Source organism: Sciurus vulgaris, assembly GCF_902686455.1.
Source record: "Sciurus vulgaris genome assembly, chromosome: 9".
Taxonomy (NCBI): domain Eukaryota; kingdom Metazoa; phylum Chordata; class Mammalia; order Rodentia; family Sciuridae; genus Sciurus; species Sciurus vulgaris.
Window position 1 is genome coordinate 87,013,354 of NC_136469.1, and position 22,328 is coordinate 87,035,681.

General features: G+C 35.7%; 1 long non-coding RNA gene across 1 annotated transcript; it reads right to left on the minus strand.

Annotated features, from left to right (window-relative positions):
* Positions 1 to 728: 728 nt before the first annotated feature.
* Positions 729 to 16,102, minus strand: LOC306668975. Its single transcript, XR_013765990.1, has 3 exons — positions 15,985 to 16,102; positions 15,679 to 15,779; positions 729 to 1,010 (listed from the first exon to the last, which is right to left on the minus strand). It is a non-coding gene; the product is annotated as an uncharacterized lncRNA (long non-coding RNA).
* Between the last annotated feature and the right edge of the window lie 6,226 nt (positions 16,103 to 22,328).

Here is a 22,328-nt window from a genome sequence, read left to right on the forward strand (position 1 = left end):
TGAATTTGCTTTTGATTTGCTATATTACAACTAGGAACTAGATCCCAGGAAAAAAGATTTTGTTTTGATGGGGCCAGAGCATAGGATATTTCAGAGGAATAAGAGAGACCAGAGCAAGGGCATCATCCAAAATGCATCTGTATAATGTGTCTTACAAAGATATGGAAGAGTGGAGGGTTAAGAGTTATCAGTTGATTAAATGAGATTATGTATATTAAGTCTTTAGCCCAAAGACTGACATAAGGCAAGTATCCAGCAAACATTATTTCTAGCGTGTCTCACACTTTTGGATGCTAGGGCTGTAACAGGGAACAATACAGACTTGGTTCTTTCCCTTTGGGAGATTAAATTTGGTAGTAAACCACTAACCAAAATTAACAATAGAATATATGGTAAATGCCGCATCATGAGAAAGTCTAGGTAGGGTGTTTGGAGAGTATGGAACAGAAATGTACAAGTAAGCATTCTGAGTGGGAGGACTTTCTAGAGAAGGTGATTTTCTATGCTGAGACCTGAATAAGGAATGAGTGAAGTGGGGAAGGGAGCAGGGGAGAATTCCAAATGCAAGGAACACATGCATGAAATCACAGAAGTGAGACCAAGAAGGGCAAGTTTAAAGAGCTGAAAGGGGCTTAGCTGGAGGATGGAGTTTCATTGGTCATTGGATTGAGGTGAGGCTGCAAAAGTTGGCAGCAAAAAGGATAAAGGAAACTGGTGGGCTTAAAAGACATATCTTACAGTTGTTTGAGGCTGGAATTGGCTACTCCAAAGTCAGAAAAACCTTAGTCACCAGTACAAATCTGCTGACTGTTTTTGGAATGTTGATGCTGCAATCAACTTTTATTGAATTTGGGAGAAACCCGAACATTCTGATTACCACTTTCATAGTCTGAATCATACACCACAATTGGAATGTTGCTTCTTTCCTTACTTTTCCTTTTCTCTTTCCCTCAGAAGGTCAGAGTGATACCAAGGTCTCGTTTTCATTTCTCATTGTCTAAGGTATGGACCTGCAAGGAGCAAGCAAGGATACCATAGTGTAGAAGGGGACACAAAGGAATATACAGGACTCAAAATTGTCACAGGTTTGAAATATAATGCAATCCATCTCCCCTTCATTTCCACCATCCCCTGGGATAACCAATGTTGATAGATTGGTGGGAATCCTTTTACATTTTCTCCAAGACCAAACACAGATAAAGATATACACATAAAGAGCCATTTCCTGTTTTTTTTTTTTTAAGGGGTTGTTCCTCATACATTAGTGTGCAACTTGCATTTTCATTTAATAATACATCATGAACCACATTCCAGTTTTAGAAATACAAACTTAAACCAAACTTTTTTTATAGTTGAATGCTGTTCCACAGTTTAATGTGCTATAATTTAATTATCAATTCCACTATTGATAGACCTTCTGATTCTTCTCAGGTACGTTTTCTAAACTATGAAAATACTGTAATAAATGTGCATTTAAAAATATTTAGTAGTATTTCTATAGGTTGTCATGGTGGGTGCCACAGAGTGGATTCCATGAGTCAAGTGGGCATATGTGACTTAGCAATCGATTTTGCCAGATGTCTCTGCAGAACTTTGTGGCAAATTATAATAATGTTCTGTGTTCTCAGTAAAATAGGATGCCACTGTTCTTTTTCATTTTTTCCAATCTGCTGGGTGGCAAATTGCATCACATTGCTTTAGTTTTATTTTAGACTGAAGCATATTTCATCTTATTGAAATAAACCAAGCTTATTGGTTTTCTGTATATATTCTTTTTTGTATTCTCAATTCCTATAATTTGCTAACTTTTTTCTGTTTAGTTATTTGCCTTTTATAATAGCTTTATAAAGTTTTAATTTGCACAAAAATTACTCCCTTTTGTTGTATGAAACTAGTTTATCCTTGGCTTTTCTATTCTTCCTGGGAAATAGGATGATTTTACTGAGATGCAGGATGGGTATAGACAGGGTTATCAAACTGTATGGCAGGACTGATGAACATGTACCCATTTTTCCCTGACCCTATAGTATATTTGTTTATATAAAAATAAACTCTATGGAAAATATGTACAAATAAATGTTTGTAAATATGCAACAAATAAATATTTTAAAATAAATTAGTGATATGGATTCCAACACTGGCACTCTACTTAGGTAATGGAGAAAATATAAAGAATTTATTTTCTTCAAATTGGAAATACTTTTCTTTATAGTGATTAGCAATCTAAGTATTTGAGAGGGGAGAAAGTACTGGCTCTTTGCTTTGTGAAGCTCAATTGCTTGCAATCAATTGAAACCATGAACTGGAAATCATCAGATCACAGCAGAAAAAGCAGTTTATTCAGTTGTATAATCAATTGCCCTAAAGTTCAGACTTTTCTGGCTTCTGAGCCTGATATAGCTTATGCTTCCTCTTTCTATAGTACACCTTGTGAGAATTGGGGTGCACAGCCAGTTGTGGTGACACACACCTGTCATCCCAGTGACTTGGGAGGCTGAGGCAGGAGGATTGAAAGTTCAAGGCCAGCCTCAGCAACTTAGGGAAGTCCTAAGCAACTTAGTGAGACCCTGTCTCCTCTTACTCTTCTTCTTCCTCCTCCTCCTCATTATCATCATAATGGGACTTGGAATATAATTCAGTAGTAAAGCATCCCTGGGTTTAATATCCAGTACCAAAAACAATAACAACAAACAAACAAACAAACAAAATTAGGGCATAAATCAGAGTTGGACTAGCAGCAAGGAGGTAAGAGACAATAAGGACATAAGTGGTTGACATGAGATGGTTGTTTTTTTTTTTTTTTCTCATGTAACTCTTAGAATATTTTGTATTTTGTAACATCTGATTAATAAATTGACAGGTTCTGTCTCTCAATCATCTATCTCTATTTTCTGATAAGAATAGAAGTTCTAGGCTGTAGGATCCACAAAACATCATTTTAGGCTAGAAAATTTGTATACTGGTAAAAGCTTACCTCCATAGGAGGCAAGCAGATAACTGAGTTCAGAGTTACAACTCCTATGGAAATAAGGATCTGCAAAATAATATACAAATATATTTCTAAATTTCTTGGAAATTAACTGTTTCTCTTCAAAGTGTGAAATTCTTGTTGGTTGTTCTTTTTCAGCTTCCACTGTTACATCCTCTACATGATTTTCTTTTTCAGGCTTTTTTAGTCTACTTTTTTGCAGCTTAACCTTCTCTCCAGCAAAAGTTCAAAACCAAGGATCAGGGAGGGAGCAGGCAAGAAGGGCAGGAAGTTTTAGAGCAAGAGAGTAACAAAATCTCAGGCACTGGAGTAATTCAAGATCACGTGCCTGCAAACCACCATTTTGCAGTGTTTGCCCTCTGATTCCTATATATTGTAAGTGAAATGTCTATGTGGTGATGATTTTTAATTAGCCTAACTAGGGGCAGGAACCTCACAGAGTAGGGAAGGTGTCTTAGTTGGTAAGTGGCCGGAGGGCCTGTGACACTCTAGTCCCTGTGTGTGGGCTGAGATTGCCCTGTCAGGCTCCTGTGTGGCTGCTGCTTTCTGGAGACTTTCACTGCACATGATTTTTGATAACTAAAAATCCAACTGTAGCAAATCACTGTGAGCGAATTAATTCCCCAAATAGCTAAATACAACCTTGAAAATGAGGTACCTGTGATGGAGTCTGAGAGTAAGGGATCTGGGAAGAAGGCTCCATTGGCCACTACATGACATTAGTTGTGTTTCCAGATTCTTTAGAAATGGAACTTCATGTGTATTTCAGATGTCCATGAGGGTTCCCTGTGCCACCATCCAAGGGCACACCTTTCTGTTTGCTTCATTTTAGATCACCAGCTTCCACATGAAACCCACTCATGCCAAGTGTTCCTGAACTTTAGGTGAATTCTTTCAGTCTAGGGGATACAGAAAGAGGTTATAATAAACTAATGCCTTCCTTTCAGCATCCCTTGTTTCCATGAAAGCTCTATTTCTTTTTTTCCCCTAAGATTGCATATGTTTATTTATAATATATCCTGATAGAAATTTTATTTATTTTTTATTTGTTCTAATTAGTTATACATGACAGTAGAATGCACTTTGACACATCATACATATATGGGGTATAATGTCTCGTTCTTCTGGTCGTACATGGTGTAGAAGCACATGGGTCATGTAATCATGTGTATACATAGGCTAATAATGTCCGATTCATTCTACTATTCTTCCTACTCCCACACTCCCTCCAAAGTATCTCTATTTTCCCCCAACCCTTCCCCCATTGTGAATTAGCATCCACATATCAGAGAAAACATTTGGCCTTTGGTTTTTGGGGATTGGCTGATTTCACTTAGTATGATATTATCCAACTTCATCCATTTACCTGCAAATGCCATAATTTCATCCTTCTTTAATGAGTAATATTTCATTGTGTATATGTCCCACATTTTCTTTATCTATTCATCTGTTGAAGGGTATCTAGGTTGATTCCATAATTTAGCTATTGTGAATTGAGCTGCTATAAACATTGACATGACTGTGTCACTGAAACTCCTATTTCTTTTTATCTCTCCTTGCTACCTGGGTCTCAGAAGTATCCCCCTCTGAACTCCACATTTTCTTTTTTGAGGATGCCGAGTACTTTCCTTTCTTCTGGATACTTGGGAACAGCCAATATCCAGGTGAAGGATAACAATTCTCAGCTTTGACCTTCTTCAATATTACTAAGACATCCAATACCCAAACTTGTTGGTTCCAGTACCCTTTACATTGCCAAAATTTACTGAGAACCCCAAAGAGCTTTTGTTTATGGGAGTAATAAATATCAATACTTACCATGTTAGAAATTAAAATTTAGAGATTTTAAAAATATTATTTCCTTTAAAAAGATAATAATAAAGACATTACTTATACATAATATATTAATAGTACATAAATTCATGAAGATTTCCAAAACAAAAATTAGTGAAAGAGCAGCATTAATTTTTTGAATATTTCTTTAATGTTCAATTTTATGAAAGTCAGCTTCTTCTTCATTCTGTTAGATCATTTGTATTGAGTTATATAAAGAAAATTTGGGTTCACACACATATGTAGTTGGAAAAGAGGAAAACTTTTTTGACATCAACACAAATTCCAAAATAGTGAAAAAGGGTAATGGCTTTTAATCCTATTTTGAAAAATTTTTGATCCCATTACCCCCTGAAAGGATTTTAAGTATCCTCAAGGGTACCTGAATATTACCAATGTAATCAATGTTGAGAACTACTCTATTAGATCAGTGCTTCTCAAATTTTAATACACACACACACACACACACACACACACACACATGCATTGTCAGAGACTCTTACTAAAATACAGATTTTAATTCAGTAGTCCTGAGGTGGTACCTGAAAGTTAAATGTTCCTGACAAGTTCCCAGGTGAAGATGATTCTTCCTGTAGGTGACTACATTTTGAATGTCAAGTCTCTTGACACGCACTTTTCCATATGGTAGCCATGACCTATATGGGGTTATTTTAATTTAAACTGAAAGTGATTCAAATTAAAATTAAGTACTTAGTTCATCAGTCATCTTAGATACATTTTGAGTGCTTAAAGCCATTTGAGACTCAGACCTTTCATATTGGGCAGAAGAAACATTGATAAAGTCAATTGGACAATGGTGCTCTAGATTGTTTACATGGAGTTAATAATATTTAACTGAAATCATTTAAATATTAACTGGAAACCATTCTTCAGAACATACATGGAGATAACTTATAAATAACTTGGCCATTTTTCTGATCAGTGCAACAAAGGCAGACAATTAGGATTGTTTTAATGACTTGAACTCAATAGCTTCAATCTACCTGATTAATTTCTTATAAACCCCCCTAGTGCCATGTTTTTATGAGTAACATAAAGTGCCAGTACAAAGATTAGTGCATGATATTCCATTTTTATGGGAGAAAGGATTCTACTTAAAAAATAAAATGATCAAGAACACCTGATATGGAGATAGAAAAATCCCTTACTCACTGTATGTGATTTTTATATCCCAAACATGGTTTTCCATAAAACTCACAAGGAACAATTTCAGTGGAAAAAGTTCCACTGGGGAGAATAAAAGGCTATGCCTCAAAGGTTAGCAGGAGGGATAGTGTTTCTCCTGGGCTCTTGCCAGTGCAGACAGCGTGCAGAGAAGCATTCCTTGGGGTTCACTTGGGTAGTTCTTGCTCTTATGTGAGCTGGCCAAATTCCGTGTACCCCACCTGACTCGAACTGTTCCAGAGTAGGCTTTCCAAAAGCATTCCTAGTCCGCAAAATCCACAAGCTGAGACGAGTCTAGCTGGAGTGAAGAGCAAGTAAAAAAACTAACAAAAATAAGAAGAAACAGGGAGTGGTCTCTGTACTATGTGCTTTTCTTTAGAGTGTGTTCTGCCACCTTTATATTCAGAAACACAGTTTACTGTATAACTGTAAACAGTAAGTTGTGACTATAGCAGTTATTATAGCTTGTTGTTTGGGGCTATAAGAACATCTCAATACCAAAGTAAAAAGCCATTTTTGTCAATCGTGCGCTTCAAAGGAGATGCGGAGCTAAATGTTTTTGAAGAAGTGAAAAATCTGGCCTAATTATTGATCTCTCTTTATGTACCTAACATTATTTCATAAAATTCTTGAGTGAGAAACCACAGAAGGCAAAAAGAGAGTGTCCTGTCAGACTCAGCCACTGTAGCCAACCCCAAGAAGCAGACATCAGCTGCTCTTGTGATTTCACCCTCTGGGGTTCTTGCAGATGTTGTTCTTGTCAGTTCAGTTCTTGTTGGAGAAGTTTTGTCTCAGCTTTGAAATTTTTCAGACATTCAGTAAAATCCCCTCACAAGGAGCAGGCCAATGGATTCTTTTGGAATCTACATATAAGAAACATGACATTTTACTCAAAAAGCACATTTCTTTTAGCTCTCTGGGGTAGTGGTAGGACTTGAGGGGAGACAGGTTTTCAGAAGATGATCTGCTAGAGCTCAGTTCATAATTTCTGTCCATCTTGGGAAGTTATGGCCTCTTCGGTTCTCAACAGTCTCCATCTTGTCACTTGCCTCAGTTACTCTACTTGCCTGGGTTTACATTTGCTCATCACCTTCTGCTCTGGAGCACCCATTAATCTCTTGTCAGTCTCATTATCCAATATACTATGGACATCAGAGTAATAGCTGTTCAGCAGCACCATGCCAGCTTGTAAAGTCAGGGCACTGGTAGCCAAGTTCTCCTTTGCAAGTTCTCAATGAACAGCTGGCATTTACTGAGAACCTACTATGTGTCAAGCCATGAGTTAGGTGCCAGCAGAGAGTGGACCTTCTTTACTCATTTGTCAAATTTTTGAAAAAAAGGATATATTATAGAATTTTCACAACATCTGTTAGTACATGTTATGACTAGAGCGGTTTAGTGTGACATAGAATGGAGTAAACTCAGAAAGCAAGCAGGAAGTTGGTTTTGAATCCTCCATCTATTCTTTCTTAAAGGCAAAATGGATTTAGTGTTCAAACAATTACATGTAAACTTTTCTTTTGTTTCTTCTTAGTTTAGTGTCATTATCTCAAGCTTTAATGTGTTTCTAAAATATTGGGTACCATTTATACATAAAGCCATAGATTTTCAGACTTTATAGTTAACTTACGGGGATTTTCCAAGGATAAGTTTCCCTGTAATTAAGTTTTGCCCTACAAGTTAATTTTCATATCTATCCTTGGGAGGGGTGCAACTCAGTGATATTTATGAAAGATTCTAGCTGTTAGCATTGTATTCAGAGCAGACAAGAGTTTTGTAGTAGGTGAAATTCTAATTCTAAGTAGTTTGAAATGGAACTGTCAGTCTTTTTTCTTGCAAAGTTTATATAACTTAATAGAGTAATTAGATAAATAGGATGCTTACTTTCCAGCTAAAACCTATAAGGACAAAGGGTCATTCTCTATACTCGTAACAAGGTTTAATTTTTTTCAACTAGAATCAGATATCACAAATGACTTAATCCTCAGAAAGAAGTTCATTGTCAGTTAGAAAAAAATAAAGACAGTGGACATTTACCAATGTGTTCAGCGACTTTTCTAATGTATTTCTACCACAAGAGTATTTTATTCAATTATATTTTAAATTAATTTAGAGTACATTTTGCAATTAATTCAGTCTTCAAAGATGAAATTCTACCTAAATTTAGACATTCTCCAGGGGTTCTACCAAGGTCATTTTGGATGATGTCATTGGTAGCAGAAGCTCTTAAAATAGTCTAGGAGAAAAAATTATCTTGTGCAATAGATTTCAACCAAGTACTTGTCTACTTTTTCTTCACTCAAAAGAGTTGATTTCTGAGTGAAGGCTATATGGAGAGGGGTTAGAATTAAACTTGCTCTATCTGCAGGCCCATGCAGAGGACACCTTCACATATAGACAATTACAGGGATCTAGCAAAGGACATGCAAGGAGGAGCTCACATTTAGACTTTCCAATTATCTTTAAATAAGACGTACATTTAAATGTATATAATTTAAACAAAAATGAAGGAGGTATATGTCATACATTTTACACTTATATCCGAAGTAATGTTCACCTTTTATCTTGAAACCTATAACTAGTTTGTGAATAACACAGTTATATTGCATTGTGTTTATCTCTATAAAAGATGGTATTATGCCTCTCATCAATACTTGAAATATATCCAATTTTTGAAAATTGTTTTAGTGTTTCTTTACTTTAAAATATGAAAATTCTCAAAAAATAAAAGCAGCCTAAATCCCATAGACCTCTGAGAAGTCCTGCTTGCAATCTAAAGTATTTGAGGTTATTTTTACCAAACTGAGAATATTAGTGTATGAGGTATAGTTACAATCTATTTCCAGAAGCTCTTTCTCAGGCTGTCTAATTAACATGTTAACTCTCTCTTCTATCCATTCTCTAACTTTGTCTCTAAGTTACCTGATTAACAGTACTGGTCCATGTGACATCGGGTAGGCTGTGTTATTCTGACTACTACTGAATTGCTGTCATTGTCTTAAGATTTTCTCTCAGCTCTCAACTTTTACAGGATACTAGATATGCTTAGATTCATTTTAGATATCATTTATTCTAATTTCTTAACTTTAGAAATGACAAAATTGAGTCCCAGAGGAATGAAATGACTGACTGAATAATCACAGAAGCAGTAAGTGGCAGAACCAGGGCTGAACACCTCTGCCTTCTCTTTTCTGTGGCAACCTTTTTGGAAATGGCACTCTTCCCTGTGCTCCTTTCTCCTGTGTACACCTCATCTATAGATTCTGATTGACCACCTTGTGTGACCAGTGATGACTAGAAACCATTTGTTCCACTGCTCTGAAAGGTTCTAAAGAAGATTCATGTGTCCATGTTGTTCCTTACTATGGTACTATTTCCAAAAGGAATCCGTACTCCATACCCTGAAGAAAGGCATCTGACTGGAGAGTCCAGGTTGGACCAATTTCTGTTAAATATATTTCTTTGCATTGATTCTGAAATTAATAAAAATTAAACAGATTCAATACCACCATTGCCTATACTGTGACACCACTTTAACATAAGCAATAAGACCACATCATGTGGCTTCAAATCTATTCTACCACCTCAGCTTTGGAATGTTAGGCAAATTACTTAAACTTTCTGTGACTCAGTTTTCTCATCTGTAAGATGAGGATAATAATGGTTCCTATCAGATAGGGTTGGAGCGAGAGAGAGATGAATTATTACATGTGAAGTACTTGGAATAGTGCCTGACATTGTTATTTTTAGACTCTAATCCAAATTTTCTTTGAAAGGCATGTGTGCCAAATAGATATTTACTTATATTGTACTTATGTTACTTTATGGTTATGATTCTTATAAATCACAAAAATGGACATTAAAATTGATGTGATAATTAAATTTTTTGGATGCCAAGAGACTGTCTTGTGTATCCTCATTGGAAACTGTGTACACTACTGGCCTAATTTCCATGCCCTATATTTTATGTTTTGCCTCCTTCTACTTTATTTTACAATTTACTATCAACTGCCAAATAAGCAAAGAACAAGTTTCTTTCCATCTCCCAAAGCAATCCTTCATATGCTAATATGCCAACTTTCATCAAATTTAGTGGCTTAAAGTGCTGATAAGCTTACAACATATATCTTCAGTAATTAAGGATTTTTCCCCATCCAGCACCAGTGGAATTGTTCTGTGGTGATCAGTCATAGGCTGTAACCAATTACATTTCTTGCTCAGTGGTTAGGATTTTTGTTGCTGTTAATTGCTTGAATCTGAAGGCTAGAATAGCTTTCTCAGTGTCTTTGTTTTTTACAGTGTTTTTTTTTTTTTTTTTTTTTTTTTTGGTAGATGGAAATGCATCAAGAAATTCTTCTTTTCACATTTCTTAGTTTGTCAGTGGAGGATTTTGCATATGGTCCTAGTTACCATAGGGAACCAGAGACATTTCACTGAGGTCTTGGATGTTCCCTATGTCAGAGTCCCACATGGGCTACAGATGATGTTTAAAATGAAGGTTATCTTTGAGTAGCTTTATACTAAGACATAGCCAATACAATTTAGTAAGATGATTCATGTTTCAGGGGTTATTTCTCTCATTTTTTATGTGGTTATGAAAGTAGTTGAAGCAACTCCAAGATAATAAGCAACTGTGAAAATTCAAATGCATATTTTACTTAAGGATTTAAATAGTAATCACTCACTTTTATTGAGAGGTAACAGGGCTTATACAATTAACATATGAATGTAATGATCCAATAAGTACAAGTGTATCATTAGGATTGTTAACAGGTTTACTTTATAACTTGTTTTAGCTACAACTTTAAAAAGCAATTGTTAAATACTACATTAGGATAGTTCTAGGATAATCTTAGAACTCTCCTATTACTCCATAAATAATATTACAACATATTATTTTAAAGATAAAAAGTGCAAAATGCAGAAAGATGGTTAATTCAAAGGTGGTGAGTTGGAAATAGTTGCTGAAGAAACTAAATCCAGCTGTGATTAAATTAGAATGACACTGTGATTGAGAGAATTTTTTATAAGCATATTTAAGGTTTAGAGAATGGAGGAAACAAATTTCACCACCCTTAGAAAGATAGTATTACCTATAAGGAATTGGAGGATATCAGAAGGCTTCCTAGTCTAGGTCTAAAATTTGAAGAAGTTACAGATAGTGGGTATTTGGAGCTAACTTGTACAGGAATGCAGGAGTAAGCTCCATCATAATTGCGGATACTAACCTGGAAATATATTTTGCAGTTAGTAATCTAGGCCCATATTACCAACAATTTTGACATTGTTGCTTGGTGCTCGTAGTTATAATCATAAGTGGTGAGTCAGTTTTGTTGGAGAGGAATAACATAAGCATAGCTCCTACTTCACAGCTAGGGTGTGAGGATTTATTTTACATAAACTTGATCAAGCTATGGTACCAGTTTTTTTGGTCAAACACCAGTCTAAATGTTCTTGTGAAGGAATTTTCTAGATCTAATTTCCATTTAAATTCATAGACTTGGAACAAAGCAGATTACCTTCTGTAATGTTGATAGGCCTCATCAAATCAGTTGAAGGTTTCAAGACAAATAAAGACTGAGATCCCCTGAGGAGGAAGGAAATCTGCTTCCAGACTGTCTTCAGACTCAACACTGTAAATGTGAGCTTTTCCCTGGTCTTCAACCTGCTGGCCTGACTTGCAGATTTTGGGCTTGTCAACCCCCATAATTGTGTGAGCCAATTCCTTGAAACAAGCCTCTCTTTCTCTTTCTGTCATTGTGCGTATCTCTCTCTCTTTCTCTTTCTGAATATACATCCTATTTTTCTGTTCCTCTGAAGAATTCTGATTAATATAGTATATGAACATTAGCTGTAACTTATAGTGATCAGACGTTTCCTCAAGTACACAGTAAAATTTTCTCTTGTAGTGACCATCCATACAACCCGTCTTCAAGAAGTAGTGCCCGAACTGCAAGGATGTAGTCACCTTTAAAAGTATATGTTTCTTAGAGGTTTATATATATTTGTAGCACAAACCATAAAAATTCATTACTGTCAATTAAAAAATATTTTTATATCATCTCTGTTTTTGTTATTTTTAAACTTTATTCACATGTTAGAAGTACTTCAATTGGACATGGAATGATAGTTTTTCCATTTTTCTCTCCTCCTTTCCCCTTTTTGTCTATCCTATAATAATATTTTGAAGTCTATTTATAATCTTTCAATACATGAACATGTTTATTTTCATTAACAGAAAACAATTTTAATAGCATACTTAATTCTCTGACTCTATGTCCTATTTAGGAAATAATTTAGTAGAAATGTAGGGAAATATAAGTCATTAAGCATCAAAAATTTTATTATCCTAATAGTACACAAGATCTCTGATCTGTTATCTTTTATTCTCAAACTTACTAAATTGAACCATGTAAGATTACTGATTTCCACCATTTTCTGGCTGACAAAAATATCAATTTTATCATTGACCATCGAATTCTAGAGAAATGACATTGACATATAGGACTACCATTATGTAACTGAGAGTGAGAGAGATGAAGAGGAAGTGGTCTCAGAATTCAAATGCTGCCCAGGCCTTACTGAACCAGGTGGGAGGGACTGCTCCGAGCAGTACTGTAGTGAGCTCAGTGAAAAGTGATAAGTGTATTATTGATAAATAGTAATGCTACAATGACAGGTTCTATTTTTAAGGACAATTCATTAAGTGATAAAGTTTACAAAATTATCATAATTCTAATTATAGCTGGTAATTTCCATTTTGAAAGCAAGAAAGACAAGATGGTAATGAGTTAAAAGAAGGTAGGCTCTTTTCCAAAATATAGTAAGAGAGCCAAGACAGTCATGACTCTGAGATACACAAGAAATATTAGAATTAGGATCACAAAGAAGAATCAGCAGTACATGTGATAAGTAGGAATAGTGACAATATAATATAATCACAAAAGAATATGTTCCATTATATAAAAAAATTTAAGAATTGATAGCAAATAGTGCTTTAGAGAAAGCTGTATACGTATGGTTTATTGTGGAAAGTTTATTATCTGAAAGATTTATAATTCCAAATATCTTGCTTTTTGATAGTTATTTTGTACTAATTATCATCGTCCTCAACCTAAACCATATTATTAGTTCATTCACTAAAAGAATGTTCTTAAAAAGTTTAATGAGGTAGGACTGAAATAAGAAAAAGATGATGATTGAAGCATAATATTTTATTACTTACAATAAATACAGTGTAGATTTTCATGTGGGATAAGATAGGGCTGCTGCTCTGCATATATGTGGGTGAGCTACAAGATCTGTGTTAAAATAGTGCTCTGATTTTCCTGCTCTGAAGCCTGTCATGTAGCATGTGGTTCATCAAGGGTCATTCCCTCCAGTACGTGATGTGCTGTGTGAAGTTCGAAACCAGTAATCTTAACGGTACATAAAATGGTAGGATTGGAATGTGGTTTGGACAAGATGCCATAAGATGAAATACCAGAAGAAAAGGCACTGCCACAGTGCTTTTTACTTTTTAATCATTCTTATATTGACTGGCTTTGTTTTTTGTTTATTTTTAATTCAACTAAAATGTTTGAGTTAATCCAATGGATAAAGTCATCCGCTCATTTACTTTCTGCAATATAAATAATCATAGCATAATAAAAAAATGTTGAAGCTAGCCAAGGAGAGGTAGATGGGGGAAAAAGAATTAGGGAAGATATACTAAAATATTTTTAAATCCTGGACCCTCTTGTAGACTAGGGAGGTTTCCTTTGTATTGCAACAGTTAGCTATCCTTTAGATGAGGCAAGAGCTCTATTATTTACTCTGGTCCTTTCCATTCCTGGATAACTTTCATGTACCTGTTATCTACCTCATTCCTGTAGACATCTGAATAAAGTCCTGTGCTGCATACTAATGTTTCAATTATGTTCTACAAATATGACAGTGGTCCCATAAGATTAAAATGGACTGAAAATTTCTTACTGTCTAGTATTTTACTATTTCTTTTCGATGTTTACATACACAAATCCTTACCATTGTGTTGCAGTTGTCTAGAATATTCAGCATAGTAACATGTGTGCTATGTTATATATTATACCATATAATAGGTTGGTGTAAGTTCACTCTATGATGTTCACGTAATGGCTAAATCACCTATTCACACATTTTCTAAGGTATCCCCACTGAATGATGCATAGCTATATTTAGTTCATCATGACAACTCTATTCTTCTTTTTTTGTATACACAATGTAGATTCATACCATTTGTGTAATCATACATGTGCATAGGGTAATGATGTCTGTCTCATTCCACCATTTTTCATACCCTTCTCCCTCTCATTTTCTTCTACATGATCTAAAGTTCCTCCATTCTTCTTTCACCCACTTCTAACAGGGGACAGAATGCCTCCTAAGATAGGGCATACCTATGCTCTGAAGTGTTAAAGGGTCTGTGTGTAAAGGGGATCAAAGAATAGGTGTGAAATTTGGCTAAATGGACTCTTAAAATTTTTTTTATCTGTAAACTTTTTTGATTCACATTCTTGACATAGAACCATTTTCTGAGAAGTTAATCTTTGCAAGTTTCTTCTTATTTATTTTAATACTGTTTTAGAAACATAGATAATAATTTTATATAATAAGAACCAAGCTGGGCTTGATGGCGCACACCTGTAATCCCAGCGGCTCAGGAGGCTGAGGCAGGAGGATGGCAAGTTCAAAGCCAGCCTTAGCAACAGCGAGGTGCTAAGCAACTCAGTGAGACCCTGTCCCTAAATAAATACAAAAAAGGACTGGGCAATGTGGTTCAATGGTCAAGTGCCCCTGAGTTCAATCCCTGGTAGCCCCACTACACACCCCCCAAAAGAACCAAGACGTACAACTAGCATATATCTCAGATAATGAGTAGAAAGTGTCTGTCAGTGCCTGAATCCAGTATCTTATTGTCCAGTGTTTGCTCATTGGCATTCACTTATTAAGCACATTTATGGGTTTAAGATTCTGGAGCTACAGCTACAGTGGTTAGTGGACAAGGCATGTGATTCTATGGCAGTTTATTTTTTCTCATAGAAAACAGAAAATAAATCAGTATATAATTTAAGAGGCTTGCAAGTGTTATGAAGAAAATGAGGTAGAGTGAGTCTACCTTTGTGCTCATTTAGGAAGTGGTGATCCGTAAATGCCCCTTAAGAAAGTGACACTTTCACAAAGAATGAAGGAGTAGAAAGGGTTAGTTATTCAAGGATATGGGGGAAGAGCATTCCAGGTAGGAGAGCAAAGCTAAGGGGTAGGAATGAGTGACCTTTTCAAGTCATACAAAGTTCATGGTAGATGGAATCTTCTGAACAAGAAAAAAAGGGCAAGAAATGAAACTAGGTTGTAGGCAACGTTCTGAGTGCCTGGGAAGATGTCAGAAATTTTAGTAAGGACATCTGAGTCAGGGTTTGAAAGATTATTTGGTTTGATTTATGAAGAATAAATTTGGGGGAGCAAAAAAAGGATGTGAGAAGATCTAGTCTGGTAACCCAGGGTTTGGTAAGGGACCAAACTGGGGACAAGGTGAGAAAGAAGTTCAAGATGACTTCCAAGGTTTTGAATTTAGGAATTGAGTGAATGGTTGCCAGTAAAGGAAAGAGTGAAGACTGTGGGAGAGTCAGTGCTCCCAACCCAAACCAACTTACTTGCTGAATCCTTCCTGGAACAGACATGGACACACGAGCGGTGTAAACAGTGCTGGGTACTCAGGAGATGATGCAGTCCTTGATTTTGGAGGGTTCATAGCCTAGAAGGGGAAACATATATGTCAAAAAGGTAAATAGAAATTTACATCTAATTTGATAAAAAAGTGAACAAGACAGAGAAGGAAGAAGCTTCCAGGGTCCACTTGACTTCATTATCAGGGGGTGAACAGTTTTAACCATGAGCTCAACTGGATACTGCAGGAATAGCTAGGGGCTCAACTCCTGGAGAGCATTGTTACCACCCACCTATTCTGTGTTTGGAGAGACTGGCTTCTATTTAATCCTTCTCAGCCATCTTTTATGGAAATATTGGATTTCAACCATCCTGGTAATTCTCTGATTATCACATTATATCACATGATGGAAAGAACATGAAAGAACCTCCTCCAGTGGATTTCTCTTTCCTCTACAAATTAACACTGTGTTCCACCCCTATCTCTTTTCTGTCTCAGCAGCAATCAGGATCTAACAAGTGTTTCTCAAGAGCCCCTTGTGAGCCAACTACTCGTTTCTTTTCACATTTCTTTACTTTCTGGCATTTTAACCTTTGAGTATGCTAAAATAGCCAGCTGTTATTTAAAAAGCATTCTTCCACTTCCTTTCTTCCTGACTCACTGCTTTATTTTCTTCACATCTCCTCTTTCTTTCATCTTGTTCTTTTTTCCCTCCATTTTGCTTAAATCACCAGTAATGCCACTGTCTTTGCCATGTTTTTTTGCTTCTCATGATTTAGACCATCCCTCTTGTTCTTTATGCTTGCTTGTTGTTCTCATTGTCTATTCTTTAACTTGAGCTTCTATGTTATTCTTACTGTTCTGTTTATTTTTCTAGGTTGCTCCCTATCCATATCTGTAACATTCTTTGCTACCTATATTTTGTCCAGTAAATCTATGTTAAACAATTTAGTCTATGAACTTTTATGCACTTTGCAATGATTCTAAATGTTGGTCATATTAAAGGAATTCTGAATAGTATCATGAATGATTAATCCTGCCAAAGAATAATGTCTACATTTTTTTTCCTTTTATCACTTCATCTTCCATTGATACTTTTTGTAAAAAAAAAAAAAAATGTTTTAAAATATTACAAAAAAACAACTGGAACCATTGATCTATTTGACTGGTTTTAATTGGGCAGGGACTCAGTAAAGATTATAATTAAGTATGATCCAATAGTGCCAAATAAAAAATCAAACTGAAAGATTAGAACATCTGATTTTGGGAATACAACATAAATAAAAACATACATGAAGAAAAGAGCAAGGAATGAAACAGCTTTCCAAGGTGCTTACTTCTAATAGGCCTTTGAAAGTCCCTTATTAGAAATTTATGTCATTGTAGGTTCAGGAAGAATTATACTTCTCCTTTGAAACTGAACAGGTTCTCTCTTTTCCTCTATACTGCTAGAAATCCTAAGTCAAATTAGTGCCTCAAATTAGTTTTGAAAACAAAAAACAAATACTATACTCTAGACAATTTTAGTTTCCAAAGCATTTTACTTCCTTATTTATTGCCCACTTTTAATCCATTATCTTTCTGCTTATTTTTTATCCATGCAAGCTATCTTGATCACTTCTAATGTGCAATGGGATATAAACACTCTTCCTTGATATATATTTTATATATATACACACAACCATTTGGTGTCACTCTTCACCCTATTTCTTCCTCAGTTTAGCTGAGAAGAATATGAGCCATTTGGTTAGAAAAGCTGTCACATTTGGAAAGGAGCAGCCAGTCGGAGGGAAATTAAATTGTTTTTCTTTGTCTGCCTGCTGTTCCAAGTCTCTGCAGGCGTTGCCAGTTATTTGGAGGGAGAAGTGTGGGGCTTGTTCAGCTGTCAGTGAGCGTGAAAGGAGGAGGGTGGGTTCACACCAGCCTGTTCTTTTTGGCCATGAAATCAATTTCCAAAGGCTGGGTGGGCACCGGGGCAGGTTCCACCAGGTAATGTTCTCAGAAGCTGATGCTTTCTGAGGAGAAATATCTTTCTCACTGTTGGGAAAGTGATGGTGCTGGTCTAAGAGGCAAAGCTCATATTTTCCATTTTTGTATCTCTGGCAGAAACAGTCTTTGTGGACAAAACAACCCCAAGGAACACTACTCACTAAAGTTGAATTTGCCATGAGGTTAGTTCGGTCATCCAACAAGGGCGAGATGCTGAAATAGTAGGAATTTCTTTGCCTGAGTCATTCTCACTCTTGAGATGACCGAGGAGTGCTAGGTCAGATCCTTTTGTATTGTGTGAGGACAATGATGAGGGATATAATAGAAGAGCCAAAATATATGTGATGTTTAAAATTTTGCCAGACACTTGGTGTTAATGTGTATTTATTTTCAGAACTATTGCAGAAATCAATGTCACTGCAATAGTTGCTGTGATATTTATTAATCCAGTGGTTTTAGGATTGTGTACTTTCTTATAGGAAAATGAATTAGAAAACTGTCATAGGAAGAAATTATGCTTTCCTCTATCTTGATGTTCAGTGAGCAATTGTCTACACTACCATGCTAAGGACTTTGAGTGCAATATGTCATTTAACACTTCTAATAAGTTTATGAGGCACACTCTTGTCACCTCCATTTTCTGAATGAAGAAACTGAGGCTGAGAAGATTATTGAAGTAACTTGCTCAAGGTTAAAAAGCTGAGAAATGACAGATCCCAGTTTAAAACCAGACATCACCAAGTTCGTTAATTATTCATTATGCTATGTGCATTTCAGTCCTGATACAAGTACAGAAAGAAGGTGAGGTGGACAGTTATCTCCCCCTTAAAACTGTTAGTCATGTGTAGGTGAACACATGGAAGGATGAACACATTGACAGATTGCTAAGGAACTCATGAGACACAGGGAAGAATCACTCCTCGGATAGAAGTTTGCATGACAATGTCAAACATGATTACAATATAAAACAGTTTTATGCAGATGGTGAAGCTTAAGTAATAAGTACGCCTCACTGTTGAGACTTGCTTGTGTAGTAGGCCCAAATTTATTCTGTTTCATGGTTTCAAACATGGGCTGTACCACTGACTTAACTATGTGAATTTATTCACCTTTTTTCATTTCTCTAAACTTCATTTTTACTCATGTGTTCAAGGAGAAAACTGTATCTAACCGATAGGGTTGTTGTGGTGATTAAATGAATTCATATATGCAAAAGATGGTCTGGTACATTAGGAATTCTCAAATGTTAGCTGTTTGTTTCCACATTGTTCACACCACAACAATCTCACTCAATTCCCAGTCACTCTCATGGCGTTACCCACCTTCCAGGCACTACTTAAATGCTGTATATTTATTAAGTCACCTCATGCCTGTGACCTGTGTGATGGGCATTGTTAACATCCCTACTTTATGAGTGAAGAGGTTACTGAGGAATATCTGGCTCTGGATTCAGCCTTCTTAGGCATGGCCCTAAGGCTCATAGATATATAGTATGGCTTATAGAGTAGCCATTCCAACCTTAGGCAGCTAGGAAGTGCCAGGAATGGAATTCAGGCTAATATTTTCCCACTCTTAAGTCTAGACTGGATTTTTCAGTATAATTTGGGAACTGATTAGAGTTTCAAAATTGAAAGCAAGATTCTACTTGACAATCAGAGATGTACTAATATTGCATGCCAACACATCAATACCTTCTAGCTTTGTCCAATTCAGAATTTTGTGGAGATGAATTAAATATGTAAAAAAAATCATAAATAAAATACTAAAACTAGGCAGCAAGATAAATTATTATTAATGAAATAGTATAACAGAATGGACCAAAGAAAAGCTGATCAGAAACAGGTATCAAATGGAAATTCTAACAGGAAAGACAGTAGAATGAGTCTGATATAACTTTCCCATGCTCACATATGAATACACAACCAGTGTAACCCCACCTCATGTTCAACCATCAAAATGGGATCAAAATTGTAATGTATTACATCCATATTTATAATATGTCAAAATACACCCAACTGTCATGTATATCTAAAAACAACAAATAAAAAAAGAAACCCTAAAAATTCATTTTAACAGGGCAAAACAAACCAAGAACAAAATGATTGAATTATGTTTATTAGCTATTATGCTTTACTATTCTGGTGATTTTGACTATCTGCCATATTGCAACAAACTTACAAATAGATAAAATACTTTAACATTTTGAATTATTTTATTGTTAATTTATTTTAAACTGATACATAAAAATTTAAGCTGATACATATACTAATAGGGTATCATGTACTGTTTTAATTCATGTATACATTGTGTAATGTTTAAATTACAAATCTACTCAAATATTTATCATTTATTTATGGCAGAAACTTTCAAAATCCTTTCTTCCAGCTTTCTATAATATACATACATTAATATCTTTAGCCAACCTCCTATGCAACAGCACACCAAAACTTCTTTCTCCTACCTAACTGTAGCTCAGTACACATTCATCAAACTCATCCCTCTCACCCCTCTACTCTGCCTGGTCACTAGTAACCACGATTCTACTTTCAAATTCTTTGAGATCAACTTGTTTAGATCCCACATATGAGTGAGATCACACAACAGACTGAAAATAAGGATTTTGATAATAACAATAATAATTATAATAATGATGATACATGATAGGTATTACTTATTTACTGAAGACTTACTTCAACAAAGTACAATAGTAAACACATTATATACCCTCTATCTTTGAATACTCAAAATCCATTCAGAAAGTCGTTATTAAGGGCTTGCAGAAAAAGAAAAAGGCTATCAAATTTTGAGTTTTGGTAAGCTGCTCTAATGGTTTACTCAGGAAAGAGGTGGAATATGAGGGAATAACTAATCTGGAGAAAAGTTGAGGTCAATAAAGTAGAATGTTGACTTTGAGACTCCAGCTGGTCATCTCAATGGAAATGCCCTGTAGTTCTTTTTAAGTATCGGAGGAGCAGATGGGAGGTGAGAACTGGGAATGGAGAATTGGGGATGAGCCGCTCAGAGAAGACAATTGAAGCAATGGAATTTGTGAACTCAATGACTCAAAGAGTGTGGGGATAGTATGAAGTGCAGAGGACAGGCCCTTGAGAAACAAGAATGGGCTGGGTTGATGAGTAGGCCCTGATGAAGACAGAAACAATGTAGTCAGAGAAAAACATGGATACAGAGTGTTCTAAATGCAATAGAGTTCAAGAGTAGTGAAGACATTAAAAAGTCATTATTTTTAGGCAAGAAATTGGCTGGTAATACCAAAAGAACACTTTGGGGTGGAGGTGAAGTTATGTGCAGAAATCAAGTGTGAGAGAAGGAAGGGTATAGATAGGCAGGAAATGGAAGCAGAGAGAGGCTCCTATCTACCCTGGGTACAGAGACCACTCTAAGAATAATGTGGTACCACGCTGATCTCGTGCAGTCTCTGGGTAGGTAAGGCTGTTGAAATAAAAATTGGTGGTATTAGCTCAATAAAGACATGTTTTAATGAAATATTGAAAAATAATCCATTTCTGTGGGCTGTTGTTGGTTTTCACATTACAACCAAACACCTGGAAGAGACCTTGGTATCAATTCTTGAAAGTAAATGGGAAAATTGGAGCCCTCCAATGTGAAAACTTTATTTTCTCATCTCTCTTTACCTAGAGATTTATCATTGCTGTCAGTCAGAAGGGAAAATTCTCCCTTGGTAGGTAGGAGGGCTTGAAGCAAGGGATAAAAGGAGGCACACTTAGTAGCAAAGTTGCATTTGAATTTTAAAAATATTATTTTGACAGGAAAGAGATGGTGATTTGTCAGGCAGATTAATATCAGTAATAGAAAGTCCTAATCAAATAGTGAACACTTTATCTCTTGGATAGACAGGTTGGCTGTGGACCTGTAACCACTCTGGGAGTGAAAGGAGACACACAATCTACAAGACTCTAGTAGATGGTAAAAGACTCTAGATAGTATGATAAATTTGGAGAATCTGTATAATTATATTTTTTTCAGCATTGTCCTATTCCCACTTTAAGTAACACAGTAAAACAAGCAAACAAAAAATTTGCTCATGGAACGAGCAGACTGTGCATACTGTAGAACATTGGAGGTGGTTAGGAAATGTAGAGAAATAGAGTGACTTTTCTTTGCTCTAATTTTATTTATTATTTCAAAATAAACAGAAAAGAAATGAGAAGGAGGAAATTCAAAGCAACACAAACTCTCCAACATTTTCTCAAAACTTTAAATGACACTTCAGTTGCAGCTACATTAAATGGCAAGCTTGTTCTAATTATACTCTGCAATTCTGGTCTCATTGGGGGATTCTTCAGGAAATATTTGATTATGAAGATATCTACCAAGGCTTTGCTTTAAATGCTCATATGTTTTGTATGTAATTATCACAAATGGCAGTAAAGGTAAGTGACTCCAGAACACTGAGATATTTGGCCTCAATAAGGCTTAATTTTATCACTTTAAGGTTAATGTCAACTGTGAATCCTATCACATTTAATAAAATGCTTTATGGGTGTAGGTAGTCACAAAACAGTTATCACATGAACAGAAAGAATGCTGTTGTCTTTTCAACTCTAGTATAAACACTTTAAAATCCTATGAAGTCAAATGGATGAATCTAGGAGCTCAATATATATA